Raw genomic sequence first — 15,625 nt, forward strand, 5'->3', positions numbered from 1 at the left:
TAGTAGCAGTGGGGGGATAATAGCCTCTGGGAAGGGACTGAGGCTGTGGGATAGCAGGTATAGTAGGGAGAGATGGTGCCTAATAGTAGCAGTGGGGATAATAGCCTCTGGGAAGGGACTGGGGCTGTGGGATAGCAGGTATAGTAGGGAGAGATGGTGCCTATAGTAGCAGTGGGGGATAATAGTCTCTGGGAAGGGACTGGGGCTGTGGGATAGCAGGTATAGTAGGGAGAGATGGTGCCTATAGTAGCAGTGGGGGGATAATAGCCTCTGGGAAGGGACTGGGGCTGTGGGATAGCAGGTATAGTAGGGAGAGATGGTGCCTATAGTAGCAGTGGGGGGATAATAGCCTCTGGGAAGGGACTGGGGCTGTGGGATAGCAGGTATAGTAGGGGAGAGATGGTGCCTATAGTAGCAGTGGGGGATAATAGCCTCTGGGAAGGGACTGGGGCTGTGGGATAGCAGGTATAGTAGGGAGAGATGGTGCCTATAGTAGCAGTGGGGGATAATAGCCTCTGGGAAGGGACTGGGGCTGTGGGATAGCAGGTATAGTAGGGAGAGATGGTGCCTATAGTAGCAGTGGGGGGATAATAGCCTCTGGGAAGGGACTGGGGCTGTGGGATAGCAGGTATAGTAGGGAGAGATGGTGCCTATAGTAGCAGTGGGGGGATAATAGCCTCTGGGAAGGGACTGGGGCTGTGGGATAGCAGGTATAGTAGGGAGAGATGGTGCCTATAGTAGCAGTGGGGGATAATAGCCTCTGGAAGGGACTGGGGCTGTGGGATAGCAGGTATAGTAGGGAGAGATGGTGCCTATAGTAGCAGTGGGGGATAATAGCCTCTGGGAAGGGGACTGGGGCTGTGGGATAGCAGGTATAGTAGGGAGAGATGGTGCCTATAGTAACAGTGGGGGGATAATAGCCTCTGGGAAGGGACTGGGGCTGTGGGATAGCAGGTATAGTAGGGAGAGATGGTGCCTATAGTAGCAGTGGGGGGATAATAGCCTCTGGGAAGGGACTGGGGCTGTGGGATAGCAGGTATAGTAGGGAGAGATGGTGCCTATAGTAGCAGTGGGATAATAGCCTCTGGGAAGGGACTGGGGCTGTGGGATAGCAGGTATAGTAGGGAGAGATGGTGCCTATAGTAGCAGTGGGGGGATAATAGTAACATATAAAGTTGCACAGTGATGCACTAATGAGACCAGTGCTGATCATGGCATATTATTGGGACCTTTTTAAACATTAATAAAGGAAAACAGGCTCAGGATGAGACAATAGTCACACACAGATACCGACTGCCAGTTTGGGCTTAGGGGCAGGACTTCATCCAAACACTTTCAACCTATTTTACAAGTAGACGCGATCCCTGCAATGCCCCCTAGTGGCACCCAGCAGAATGACAGTCTGTAGCACTGAACTTCCGGTCCCAGACTGCAGCACGGCATGATGGGTAAACCATTTGGCATGCTGGGAAATTAAAAGACAGAATTTCTGTATAGGGAAATGTAACAGTAAATATATTGACGAGAAAGGTAAGTCATTAAATAATCATAATTGTATTGGCGATATGCCATATAATATATAATGCCCATATAAAGGCACAAGGCTGCAGGCTGAGTTATACAGGGAACTCTGAGTATCACTCATGTATTATAAGGGATAATGTACCCCCTACTGTAAATGATAAGGATATTAGCAGTCACTGAGGGGTTCTGTGCCCCCCATATAAAGGCACAAGGCTGCAGGCTGAGTTATACAGGGAACTCTGAGTATCACTCATGTATTATACGGGATAATGTACCCCCTACTGTAAATGATAAGGATATTAGCAGTCACTGAGGGGTTCTGTGCCCCCCATATAAAGGCACAAGGCTGCAGGCTGAGTTATACAGGGAACTCTGAGTATCACTCATGTATTATAAGGGATAATGTACCCCCTACTGTAAATGATAAGGATATTAGCAGTCACTGAGGGGTTCTGTGCCCCCCATATAAAGGCACAAGGCTGCAGGCTGAGTTATACAGGGAACTCTGAGTATCACTCATGTATTATAAGGGATAATGTACCCCCTACTGTAAATGATAAGGATATTAGCAGTCACTGAGGGGTTCTGTGCCCCCCATATAAAGGCACAAGGCTGCAGGCTGAGTTATACAGGGAACTCTGAGTATCACTCATGTATTATAAGGGATAATGTACCCCCTACTGTAAATGATAAGGATATTAGCAGTCACTGAGGGGTTCTGTGCCCCCCCATATAAAGGCACAAGGCTGCAGGCTGAGTTATACAGGGAACTCTGAGTATCACTCATGTATTATAAGGGATAATGTACCCCCTACTGTAAATGATAAGGATATTAGCAGTCACTGAGGGGTTCTGTGCCCCCCATATAAAGGCACAAGGCTGCAGGCTGAGTTATACAGGGAACTCTGAGTATCACTCATGTATTATAAGGGATAATGTACCCCCTACTGTAAATGATAAGGATATTAGCAGTCACTGAGGGGTTCTGTGCCCCCCATATAAAGGCACAAGGCTGCAGGCTGAGTTATACAGGGAACTCTGAGTATCACTCATGTATTATAAGGGATAATGTACCCCCTACTGTAAATGATAAGGATATTAGCAGTCACTGAGGGGTTCTGTGCCCCCCATATAAAGGCACAAGGCTGCAGGCTGAGTTATACAGGGAACTCTGAGTATCACTCATGTATTATAAGGGATAATGTACCCCCTACTGTAAATGATAAGGATATTAGCAGTCACTGAGGGGCCCCGGGTAGAGGGAAGGCTCCCGCACTGATTATCGCTGGATGGGAAATGAGCCCCAGTGAGAATATCGTGACCCACATAGAATTTATTCACAGACTCACTGAAACACTCACCTCTGGGGTCATTTATCAACATTTCCTCAGCAAAAAACTGGGACAGAACTGGTGCAAAATAATCAGTTTTACATCAAATCTGTGGGGATATTTAACATTGGTACCGACCCCCATTCCTCCTGATGTTTCAGGAAATTATATCTGTCTATTCAGGATGTGCAGCCATTTTATCTCATTCCCCCTCTCTGGGTAGGGAATCCCATAACCTGACTGCCCTTACAGTAAGGAACCCCTTCCTATGCTGATGGTGAGATCCCCTTTCCTCCCCACCCCCAATGAATCACTCATTCCCCCTCTCTGGGTAGGGAACCCCATAACCTGACTGCCCTTACAGTAAGGAACCCCTTCCTATGCTGATGGTGAGATCTCCTTTCCTCCCCACCCCCAATGTATCACTCATTCCCCCTCTCTGGGTAGGGAATCCCATAACCTGACTGCCCTTACAGTAAGGAACCCCTTCCTATGCTGATGGTGAGATCTCCTTTCCTCCCCACCCCCAATGTATCACTCATTCCCCCTCTCTTGGTAGGGAATCCCATAACCTGACTGCCCTTACAGTAAGGAACCCCTTCCTATGCTGATGGTGAGATCTCCTTTCCTCCCCACCCCCAATGTATCACTCATTCCCCCTCTCTGGGTAGGGAACCCCATAACCTGACTGCCCTTACAGTAAGGAACCCCTTCCTATGCTGATGGTGAGATCCCCTTTCCTCCCCACCCCCAATGTATCACTCATTCCCCCTCTCTGGGTAGGGAACCCCATAACCTGACTGCCCTTACAGTAAGGAACCCCTTCCTATGCTGATGGTGAGATCCCCTTTCCTCCCCACCCCCAATGTATCACTCATTCCCCCTCTCTTGGTAGGGAATCCCATAACCTGACTGCCCTTACAGTAAGGAACCCCTTCCTATGCTGATGGTGAGATCTCCTTTCCTCCCCACCCCCAATGTATCACTCATTACTCCTCTCTTGGTAGGGAATCCCATAACCTGACTGCCCTTACAGTAAGGAACCCCTTCCTATGCTGATGGTGAGATCTCCTTTCCTCCCCACCCCCAATGTATCACTCATTACTCCTCTCTTGGTAGGGAATCCCATAACCTGACTGCCCTTACAGTAAGGAACCCCTTCCTATGCTGATGGTGAGATCTCCTTTCCTTCCTACCAATAAATCTGGTCCTACCCCAAAATTCCTGGGGAACTGAATAAACATGAGCAGAACCCTTGTACCATGAGTTCTTTCTCATTGGAGCAGCCGCACTTTTGGTGTCTCTCTGGGGAAGGAATCTCTCATCTTGTTACTATTAGTTGCTGTGCCTCATAGTAACCAGTAGGGGCAGTGTGTGTTTCACAGCTGGGAGTCCAGATCTGGTTAATGGAAACGACTGCCCAGTGATACACGGGATGTATTATATAAGTATGGGTTTGGGTTTATAGCGCACGTAGAATATCGGTTTATGAGGAGGGCGGGGAGGCCGTATTTATAGCATTACCGCTTACGTAACGGCCACCCACTATTCCCCATAAAAATCCTTTTATCCGCGCTCGGAACGTAAAACAAGTAAAAAGTATTTAAGTATTTCCCATTCTCTGCCGTTTCCCATAATAATAATCATAATAAGCCCTTCTGGCGTTGGGGCGTCCTCTTATCAGAGGCGCCAGAACCATTTTGCATGTTAATTTCCCCTTTAAATGAAAAATTAGTTTCATTTCGAAAGTCATTTTCCAATTGCGTTTTTAGATTGGGAATATAACGTCCCTCGCTGGCGAATCTCACGCGCTGAAGGATTGGCGAGGTTATTAAAGCGCAGCATTCGCAGCATTAAAGGGGAACTCCAGCCAAACACTGAGAGTCAGAACCAGCAGTGCAGGGAAGGGAAAGGGACAGACACAGTGACAGTTACACATAACTATAAACCCAGTGAGAATGAGGAATGAATGGGTATTGGGGAGTTGTATCAGGAGTCAGAACCAGCAGTGCAGGGAAGGGAAAGGGACAGACACAGTGACAGTTACACATAACTATAAACCCAGTGAGAATGAGGAATGAATGGGTATTGGGGAGTTGTATCAGGAGTCAGAACCAGCAGTGCAGAGAAAGGAAAGGGACAGACACAGTGACAGTTACACATAACTATAAACCCAGTGAGAATGAGGAATGAATGGATATTGGGGAGTTGTATCAGGAGTCAGAACCAGCAGTGCAGGGAAGGGAAAGGGACAGGCACAGTGACAGTTACACATAACTATAAACCCAGTGAGAATGAGGAATGAATGGATATTGGGGAGTTGTATCAGGAGTCAGAACCAGCAGTGCAGGGAAGGGAAAGGGACAGACACAGTGACAGTTACACATAACTATAAACCCAGTGAGAATGAGGAATGAATGGGTATTGGGGAGTTGTATCAGGAGTCAGAACCAGCAGTGCAGGGAAGGGAAAGGGACAGACACAGTGACAGTTACACATAACTATAAACCCAGTGAGAATGAGGAATGAATGGGTATTGGGGAGTTGTATCAGGAGTCAGAACCAGCAGTGCAGGGAAGGGAAAGGGACAGACACAGTGACAGTTACACATAACTATAAACCCAGTGAGAATGAGGAATGAATGGGTATTGGGGAGTTGTATCAGGAGTCAGAACCAGCAGTGCAGGGAAGGGAAAGGGACAGACACAGTGACAGTTACACATAACTATAAACCCAGTGAGAATGAGGGATGAATGGATATTGGGGAGTTGTATCAGGAGTCAGAACCAGCAGTGCAGGGAAGGGAAAGGGACAGGGACAGTGACAGTTACACATAACTATAAACCCAGTGAGAATGAGGAATGAATGGGTATTGGGGAGTTGTATCAGGAGTCAGAACCAGCAGTGCAGGGAAGGGAAAGGGACAGACACAGTGACAGTTACACATAACTATAAACCCAGTGAGAATGAGGGATGAATGGATATTGGGGAGTTGTATCAGGAGTCAGAACCAGCAGTGCAGGGAAGGGAAAGGGACAGACACAGTGACAGTTACACATAACTATAAACCCAGTGAGAATGAGGGATGAATGGATATTGGGGAGTTGTATCAGGAGTCAGAACCAGCAGTGCAGGGAAGGGAAAGGGACAGGGACAGTGACAGTTACACATAACTATAAACCCAGTGAGAATGAGGAATGAATGGGTATTGGGGAGTTGTATCAGGAGTCAGAACCAGCAGTGCAGGGAAGGGAAAGGGACAGACACAGTGACAGTTACACATAACTATAAACCCAGTGAGAATGAGGGATGAATGGGTATTGGGGAGTTGTATCAGGAGTCAGAACCAGCAGTGCAGGGAAGGGAAAGGGACAGACACAGTGACAGTTACACATAACTATAAACCCAGTGAGAATGAGGAATGAATGGGTATTGGGGAGTTGTATCAGGAGTCAGAACCAGCAGTGCAGGGAAGGGAAAGGGACAGACACAGTGACAGTTACACATAACTATAAACCCAGTGAGAATGAGGGATGAATGGGTATTGGGGAGTTGTATCAGGAGTCAGAACCAGCAGTGCAGAGTAGAGAATAAATGGATATTGGGCAGTTGCTCAGAATTACATTTTCTTTGGCCGCATTTCCCCTTTAATAATACCCAGTAGCACAGAGAACACTGCTTTCTCTCACATTGGGGGATCATTTCCCAAAGCTTTTTATTGAAACGCTGACATGAGAATCCCATGACCCCCCCCCCCCCCCCGTTACTAATCAGATTTAAAACGAACCGGTTCTTCTTTCTATTGATCAGGGGATGAATTGACCACCAAGAGCTCTGCTCTCGCTGACTCCCCTATTTTACCCAGTGTCAGGGGGGGTGGGGGTACAATCCTCGCGGCCCCCCCATCTCTCCGGCTGTGAGTAGTAGTGGAGATAAAACCCTTATCCCTCTGAGCAGCAAACACACAAATCCGCCGGCTATAGAAATATTTCCCATAAGCTCCTCATCCTTCCCCCCCCCCCTTCCCAAATCCCATTTTTATTTTCCCATCTCTCCGGCTTCTCTTCATTCTACCCCCCCCCCCCCCCCATGGGTGCTCTGGATATTCACGTTAACCCTTTTACTACCGATGAGTGGCCTACTACTTTGTATTTCCATTGGTTACTTGCAGGGTATTCGGTAAAGTGCGGATAACTATAATGAACACCATTAGATTGTAAGCTCCATGGGGCAGGGACTTCTTTCCTACTGTTAAATATTTGTATTTAATACATCAGTGCGTCCATTTATTGGATATTTATTACATATGGAAAAATAGTCAGGGTGCAGGGAGTCGCTTCCCCCCCAGAGTGGGAAACCCAGGTATAGGTTAAAGGGCAAGTTAAGCAGAAAGTGTCTGCCTGACACCCTTATCCCGTAATACTAGCAATGCCAGCCTGGTTAGTTGGAGATTTACTTTCCCTTTGAATTCGGCCTGAGAGCTGCTGCTTAATGCACATTTCTAAATGCAGATTTCTATCAGTCTCTTTGAGAGCTCGGCATTAGTAGCCCCCCCGGAGCGGCTGCGCTGAGAGATACGGGGGCAACAGCTACTGGGCTTAATAAATATAATGGAAACTCACCCCAATCTCTGGCTGCAATTCCAGCCCCCCCACACCCCAAAGTAAAGAGCAGAGACTTCATACTAGGCTGGCCCAGTTGGGATTGGTTACACTGGGGAAGGGGCAGTTAAGGGGGGGTCACTATATATAAATATATAAGGGGGGGCAGTAATGAAATAGAGAAAGTACAGGGAAGAGCGACTAAGCTGATAAAGGGAATGGGCTCAGTTATGGGGAAAGGCTGGCCCAGTTGGGATTGGTTACACTGGGGAAGGGGCAGTTAAGGGGGGGTCACTATATATAAATATATAAGGGGGGGCAGTAATGAAATAGAGAAAGTACAGGGAAGAGCGACTAAGCTGATAAAGGGAATGGGCTCAGTTATGGGGAAAGGCTGGCCCAGTTGGGATTGGTTACACTGGGGGGGCAGTTTAAGGGGGGGGGTCACTATATATAAATATATAAGGGGGGGCAGTAATGAAATAGAGAAAGTACAGAGAAGAGCGACTAAGCTGATAAAGGGAATGGGCTCAGTTATGGGGAAAGGCTGGCCCAGTTGGGATTGGTTACACTGGGGGGGGGCAGTTAAGGGGGGGGGGTCACTATATATAAATATATAAGGGGGGGCAGTAATGAAATAGAGAAAGTACAGGGAAGAGCGACTAAGCTGATAAAGGGAATGGGCTCAGTTATGGGGAAAGGCTGGCCCAGTTGGGATTGGTTACACTGGGGAAGGGGCAGTTAAGGGGGGGTCACTATATATAAATATATAAGGGGGGGCAGTAATGAAATAGAGAAAGTACAGGGAAGAGCGACTAAGCTGATAAAGGGAATGGGCTCAGTTATGGGGGTGCACAGTACAGAATGAGAGTTGCAGTTCAGCAGTAGCCAATGATACGCTATATAGACAGAATGCCTGGGAAGGGGGGCCGGGGGGACTGGGAGGGGGAGGAGTCAGTAGAAGAAGGTCACTGGCTGGATTTTTTGTAAATGTCAAGTGTTGCTTCTCTCTGTGTCAATGAGTCAATTTCCTTCCCGTCTCTGTAACAGAAATATCAGGTTCTCCTGTATCTGCGGCCGGTGAGTCTGGTACATACAGTCAGGGGCAAATAACTGCCGGCCAAGGTGGGGCCCCTGGGCGCCGGGCCCTGCAGCAGACTGTTTACCCCACTGTCAGGTTCTACAGCAAACCCTTCTGTACGGGCCCTGAGCTTGGGGCATTATTGTGCGGAAACACGTTACTCACTGAGCTACACGGACACGTAGAACTGCGCGGAACATGTAGAACTGCGCAGAACGTGTAGCGAGAGGCTTATCCACAACAAGATAAGACAGAGAATAAATAAATCTAAAGCCAGAATTTCTGCACCAATGAAAATGTCTTAAAGGTACAGGCTCTGATGTTCTGTGTCATGGTCCCTGTGATACCTGAATATCTGGACTCTCTGGTGGGTTCCATAGAAAAATCTCAGATCCCAACTGGGATTCAGTGACCAGCGTGAGAATGGAGTTTGGACACGAGGGCAAGATGGAAACAGTAGGGCAAGATGGAAACAGTAGGGCAAGATGGAGTCAGTAGGGCAAGATGGAGACAGTAGGGGTAGATGGAAACAGTAGGGCAAGATGGAAACAGTAGGGCAAGATGGAAACAGTAGGGCAAGATGGAGACAGTAGGGCAAGATGGAAACAGTAGGGCAAGATGGAAACAGTAGGGCAAGATGGAGACAGTAGGGCAAGATGGAAACAGTAGGGCAAGATGGAGACAGTAGGGCAAGATGGAGACAGTAGGACAAGATGGAAACAGTAGGGCAAGATGGAAACAGTAGGGCAAGATGGAGACAGTAGGGCAAGATGGAGACAGTAGGGCAAGATGGAGACAGTAGGGCAAGATGGAGACAGTAGGGGTAGATGGAAACAGTAGGGCAAGATGGAAACAGTAGGGCAAGATGGAAACAGTAGGGCAAGATGGAGACAGTAGGGCAAGATGGAAACAGTAGGGCAAGATGGAAACAGTAGGGCAAGATGGAGACAGTAGGGCAAGATGGAGACAGTAGGGGTAGATGGAAACAGTAGGGCAAGATGGAAACAGTAGGGCAAGATGGAGTCAGTAGGGCAAGATGGAGACAGTAGGGGTAGATGGAAACAGTAGGGCAAGATGGAAACAGTAGGGCAAGATGGAAACAGTAGGGCAAGATGGAGACAGTAGGGCAAGATGGAAACAGTAGGGCAAGATGGAAACAGTAGGGCAAGATGGAGACAGTAGGGCAAGATGGAGACAGTAGGGCAAGATGGAGACAGTAGGGCAAGATGGAAACAGTAGGGCAAGATGGAAACAGTAGGGCAAGATGGAAACAGTAGGGCAAGATGGAAACAGTAGGGCAAGATGGAAACAGTAGGGCAAGATGGAGACAGTAGGGCAAGATGGAAACAGTAGGGCAAGATGGAAACAGTAGGGCAAGATGGAAACAGTAGGGCAAGATGGAAACAGTAGGGCAAGATGGAGACAGTAGGGCAAGATGGAGACAGTAGGGCAAGATGGAAACAGTAGGGCAAGATGGAAACAGTAGGGCAAGATGGAAACAGTAGGGCAAGATGGAAACAGTAGGGCAAGATGGAGACAGTAGGGCAAGATGGAGACAGTAGGGCAAGATGGAGACAGTAGGGCAAGATGGAGACAGTAGGGCAAGATGGAGACAGTAGGGCAAGATGGAAACAGTAGGGCAAGATGGAAACAGTAGGGCAAGATGGAAACAGTAGGGCAAGATGGAGACAGTAGGGCAAGATGGAGACAGTAGGGCAAGATGGAGTCAGTCGGGCAAGATGGAGACAGTAGGGCAAGATGGAGACAGTAGGGCAAGATGGAGACAGTTGGGCAAGATGGAGACAGTAGGGCAAGATTGAGACAGTAGGACAAGATGGAGACAGTTGGGCAAGATGGAGACAGTAGGGCAAGATTGAGACAGTAGGACAAGATGGAGTCAGTAGGGCAAGATGGAGACAGTAGAGCAAGATGGAGACAGTAGGGCAAGATGGAGACAGTAGGGCAAGATGGAGACAGTAGGACAAGATGGAGACAGTAGGGCAAAATGGAGACAGTAGGGCAAAATGGAGAAAGTAGGGCAAAATGGAGACAATTGGACAAGATGGAGACAGTAGGGCAAGATGGAGACAGTAGGGCAAGATGGAGACAGTTGGGCAAGATGGAGACAGTAGGGCAAGATTGAGACAGTAGGACAAGATGGAGTCAGTAGGGCAAGATGGAGACAGTAGAGCAAGATGGAGACAGTAGGGCAAGATGGAGACAGTAGGGCAAGATGGAGACAGTAGGACAAGATGGAGACAGTAGGGCAAAATGGAGACAGTAGGGCAAAATGGAGAAAGTAGGGCAAAATGGAGACAATTGGACAAGATGGAGACAGTAGGGCAAGATGGAGACAGTAGGGCAAAATGGAGACAATTGGACAAGATAGAGACAGTAGAGCAAGATGGAGACAGTAGGGCAAGATGGAGACAGTAGGGCAAGATGGAGACAGTAGGGCAAGATGGAGACAATTGGACAAGATGGAGACAGTAGGGCAAGATGGAGACAGTAGGGCAAAATGGAGACAATTGGACAAGATGGAGACAGTAGAGTAAGATGGAGACAGTAGGGCAAGATGGAGACAGTAGGGCAAAATGGAGACAATTGGACAAGATGGAGACAGTAGGGCAAGATGGAGACAGTAGGGCAAGATGGAGACAGTAGGGCAAGATGGAGACAGTTGGGCAAGATGGAGACAGTAGGGCAAGATTGAGACAGTAGGACAAGATGGAGTCAGTAGGGCAAGATGGAGACAGTAGAGCAAGATGGAGACAGTAGGGCAAGATGGAGACAGTAGGGCAAGATGGAGACAGTAGGACAAGATGGAGACAGTAGGGCAAAATGGAGACAGTAGGGCAAAATGGAGAAAGTAGGGCAAAATGGAGACAATTGGACAAGATGGAGACAGTAGGGCAAGATGGAGACAGTAGGGCAAAATGGAGACAATTGGACAAGATAGAGACAGTAGAGCAAGATGGAGACAGTAGGGCAAGATGGAGACAGTAGGGCAAGATGGAGACAGTAGGGCAAAATGGAGACAATTGGACAAGATGGAGACAGTAGGGCAAGATGGAGACAGTAGGGCAAAATGGAGACAATTGGACAAGATGGAGACAGTAGAGTAAGATGGAGACAGTAGGGCAAGATGGAGACAGTAGGGCAAAATGGAGACAATTGGACAAGATGGAGACAGTAGGGCAAGATGGAGACAGTAGGGCAAGATGGAGACAGTAGGACAAGATGGAGACAGTAGGGCAAGATGGAGACAGTAGGGCAAGATGGGGACAGTAGGGCAAGATGGAGACAGTAGGACATGATGGAGTCAGTAGGGCAAGATGGAGACAGTAGAGCAAGATGGGGACAGTAGGGCAAGATGGAGACAGTAGGGCAAGATGGGGACAGTAGGGCAAGATGGAGACAGTAGGGCAAGATGGGGACAGTAGGGCAAGATGGAGACAGTAGGGCAAGATGGGGACAGTAGGGCAAGATGGAGACAGTAGGACAAGATGGAGTCAGTAGGGCAAGATGGAGACAGTAGAGCAAGATGGAGACAGTAGGGCAAGATGGAGACAGCAGGGCAAGATGGAGACAGTAGGACAAGATGGAGACAGTAGGGCAAAATGGAGACAGTAGGGCAAAATGGAGAAAGTAGGGCAAAATGGAGACAATTGGACAAGATGGAGACAGTAGGGCAAGATGGAGACAGTAGGGCCAAAATGGAGACAATTGGACAAGATAGAGACAGTAGAGCAAGATGGAGACAGTAGGGCAAGATGGAGACAGTAGGGCAAGATGGAGACAGTAGGACAAGATGGAGACAGTAGGGCAAAATGGAGACAATTGGACAAGATGGAGACAGTAGGGCAAGATGGAGACAGTAGGGCAAAATGGAGACAATTGGACAAGATGGAGACAGTAGAGTAAGATGGAGACAGTAGGGCAAGATGGAGACAGTAGGGCAAAATGGAGACAATTGGACAAGATGGAGACAGTAGGGCAAGATGGAGACAGTAGGGCAAGATGGAGACAGTAGGGCAAGATGGAGACAGTAGGACAAGATGGAGACAGTAGGGCAAGATGGAGACAGTAGGGCAAGATGGAGACAGTAGGACAAGATGGAGACAGTAGGGCAAAATGGAGACAATTGGACAAGATGGAGACAGTAGGGCAAGATGGAGACAGTAGGGCAAGATGGAGACAGTAGGGCAAGATGGAAACAGTAGGGGAAGATGGAGACAGTAGGGCAAGATGGAAACAGTAGGACAAGATGGAGACAGTAGGACAAGATGGGGACAGTAGGACAAGATGGAGACAGTAGGGCAAAATGGAGACAATTGGACAAGATGGAGACAGTAGGGCAAGATGGAGACAGTAGGACAAGATGGAGACAGTAGGGCAAGATGGAGACAGTAGGGCAAGCTGGAAACAGTAGGACAAGATGGAGACAGTAGGACAAGATGGGGACAGTAGGACAAGATGGAGACAGTAGGGCAAAATGGAGACAATTGGACAAGATGAGGAAACAATAACAAATTTAAAAGAGTAGGGCAGGTTTCAACTCCCAGAATGCACTGCTGGCCTTTGTAGCTTATTGCTCCTTGCTGCCTGCCCTCTGTGCAAGTGCCCCATATAAAATGGCAGAAGGGGGGCAAACCCATGGGCACACCTGGGTGGGGCACAGGGGCAATAATACGCATTCCCATACACAAGTCGTGTTGCAGAGCAGCGGAATAAGACGGATGATTGTACATAATTAGATGATTAATCACGGTACCCCCAAATGAGTCAGTGAGGGTATTTAGCGGAGCTGCGGGGGGCAAGATGCGCCGATTGTGCGACTGGATCAGCCGAGGAGGCAGCGGAATGATCAGCGTTGGAGTCTGGGCCCGACTGGGATATCATTTAAAGCCCATTAAGCAACGCGAGAGAAACAGCCCAGCTTTGTATTTAATTAGCAGGAAAATGAATGGGGAGAGAAGGGACCTCACGCGTTTCGCTTATTCGGGATGCGCCAAAGCGCCGCGGCTTGTTAGTTGGGAAACTGACACCCAGGGGAGGCGGGGTTTAACCCTTTGGTGGGAAGAGAAAGAAACTCCACCCGTATGAATAAATGGCGAGTGATGAGGGTCAGCTGACCACTGCTTGGGATAAAGGCGCAGATTGGCCGCCAGGTGCGGGCGCCGGGGGCACGGGTGGGTACTGATTGGCCATTGTCTGGCGCCGGGAGTGGGGACGGAACAGCTGCAAATTGCATTGCACAGGGCTGGGGTGTCATGGGCCCTGCAGCTGCGCTGAACTGCAACTCCCACAATCCTCAGCCAGCAGCGTGGGGAGGGGGGAAGCTGGGGGGGATAGTAGTGGAGCAGAAGGAGGGGATGAGTGAGAGTGGAGCTGGGGGAATAGTAGTGGAGCAGAGGGAGGGGAATGAGTGAGAGTGGAGCTGGGGGAATAGTAGTGGAGCAGAGGGAGGGGAATGAGTGAGAGTGGAGCTGGGGGAATAGTAGTGGAGCAGAGGGAAGGGAATGAGTGAGAGTGGAGCTGGGGGAATAGTAGTGGAGCAGAGGGAAGGGAATGAGTGAGAGTGGAGCTGGGGGAATAGTAGTGGAGCAGAGGGAAGGGAATGAGTGAGAGTGGAGCTGGGGGAATAGTAGTGGAGCAGAGGGAAGGGAATGGGTGAGAGTGGAGCTGGAGGAATAGTAGTGGAGCAGTGAGCTGGGGGAAATAGTAGTGGGGCAGAGGGAGGGAATGAGAGAGTGGAGCTGGGGGAATAGTAGTGGAGCAGAGGGAAGGGAATGGGTGAGAGTGGAGCTGGGGGAATAGTAGTGGAGCAGAGGGAGGGGAATGAGTGAGAGTGGAGCTGGGGAATGAGTAGTGGAGCAGAGGGAGGGGAATGAGTGAGAGTGGAGCTGGGGGAATAGTAGTGGAGCAGAGGGAAGGGAATGAGTGAGAGTGGAGCTGGGGGAATAGTAGTGGAGCAGAGGGAGGGGAATGAGTGAGAGTGGAGCTGGGGGAATAGTAGTGGAGCAGAGGGAAGGGAATGAGTGAGAGTGGAGCTGGGGGAATAGTAGTGGAGCAGAAGGAAGGGATGAGAGAGTGGAGCTGGGGGAATAGTAGTGGAGCAGAGGAAGGGAATGAGTGAGAGTGGAGCTGGGGGAATAGTAGTGGAGCAGAGGGAGGGGAATGAGTGAGAGTGGAGCTGGGGGAATAGTAGTGGAGCAGAGGGAGGGGATTGAGTGAGAGTGGAGCTGGGGGAATAGTAGTGGAGCAGAGGGAGTAAGGGGAATGAGTGAGAGTGGAGCTGGGGGAATAGTAGTGGAGCAGAGGGAAGGGAATGAGTGAGAGTGGAGCTGGGGGAATAGTAGTGGAGCGTAGGAGGGGAATGAGTGAGAGTGGAGCTGGGGGAATAGTAGTGGAGCAGAGGGAGGGGAATGAGTGAGAGTGGAGCTGGGGGAATAGTAGTGGAGCAGAGGGAAGGGTGAGTGAGAGTGGAGCTGGGGGAATAGTAGTGGAGCAGAAGGAAGGGAATGAGAGAGTGGAGTGGGGGAATAGTAGTGGAGAGAGAGGGGAATGAGTGAGAGTGGAGCTGGGAATGAGTAGATGGGAGCAGAGGGAGGGAATGAGTGAGAGTGGAGCTGGGGGAATAGTAGTGGAGCAGAGGGAGGGGAATGAGTGAGAGTGGAGCTGGGGGAATAGTAGTGGGGCAGAGGGAGGGGAATGAGTGAGAGTGGAGCTGGGGGAATAGTAGTGGAGCAGAGGGAGGGGAATGAGTGAGAGTGGAGCTGGGGGAATAGTAGTGGAGCAGAGGGAAGGGAATGAGTGAGAGTGGAGCTGGGGGAATAGTAGTGGAGCAGAGGGAGGGGAATGAGTGAGAGTGGAGCTGGGGGAATAGTAGTGGAGCAGAGGGAAGGGAATGAGTGAGAGTGGAGCTGGGGGAATAGTAGTGGAGCAGAGGGAGGGGAATGAGTGAGAGTGGAGCTGGGGGAATAGTAGTGGAGCAGAGGGAAGGGAATGAGTGAGAGTGGAGCTGGGGGAATAGTAGTGGAGCAGAGGGAAGGGGAATGAGTGAGAGTGGAGCTGGGGGAATAGTA

Source organism: Xenopus tropicalis, chromosome 7 (assembly GCF_000004195.4).
Source record: "Xenopus tropicalis strain Nigerian chromosome 7, UCB_Xtro_10.0, whole genome shotgun sequence".
Classification (NCBI taxonomy): domain Eukaryota; kingdom Metazoa; phylum Chordata; class Amphibia; order Anura; family Pipidae; genus Xenopus; species Xenopus tropicalis.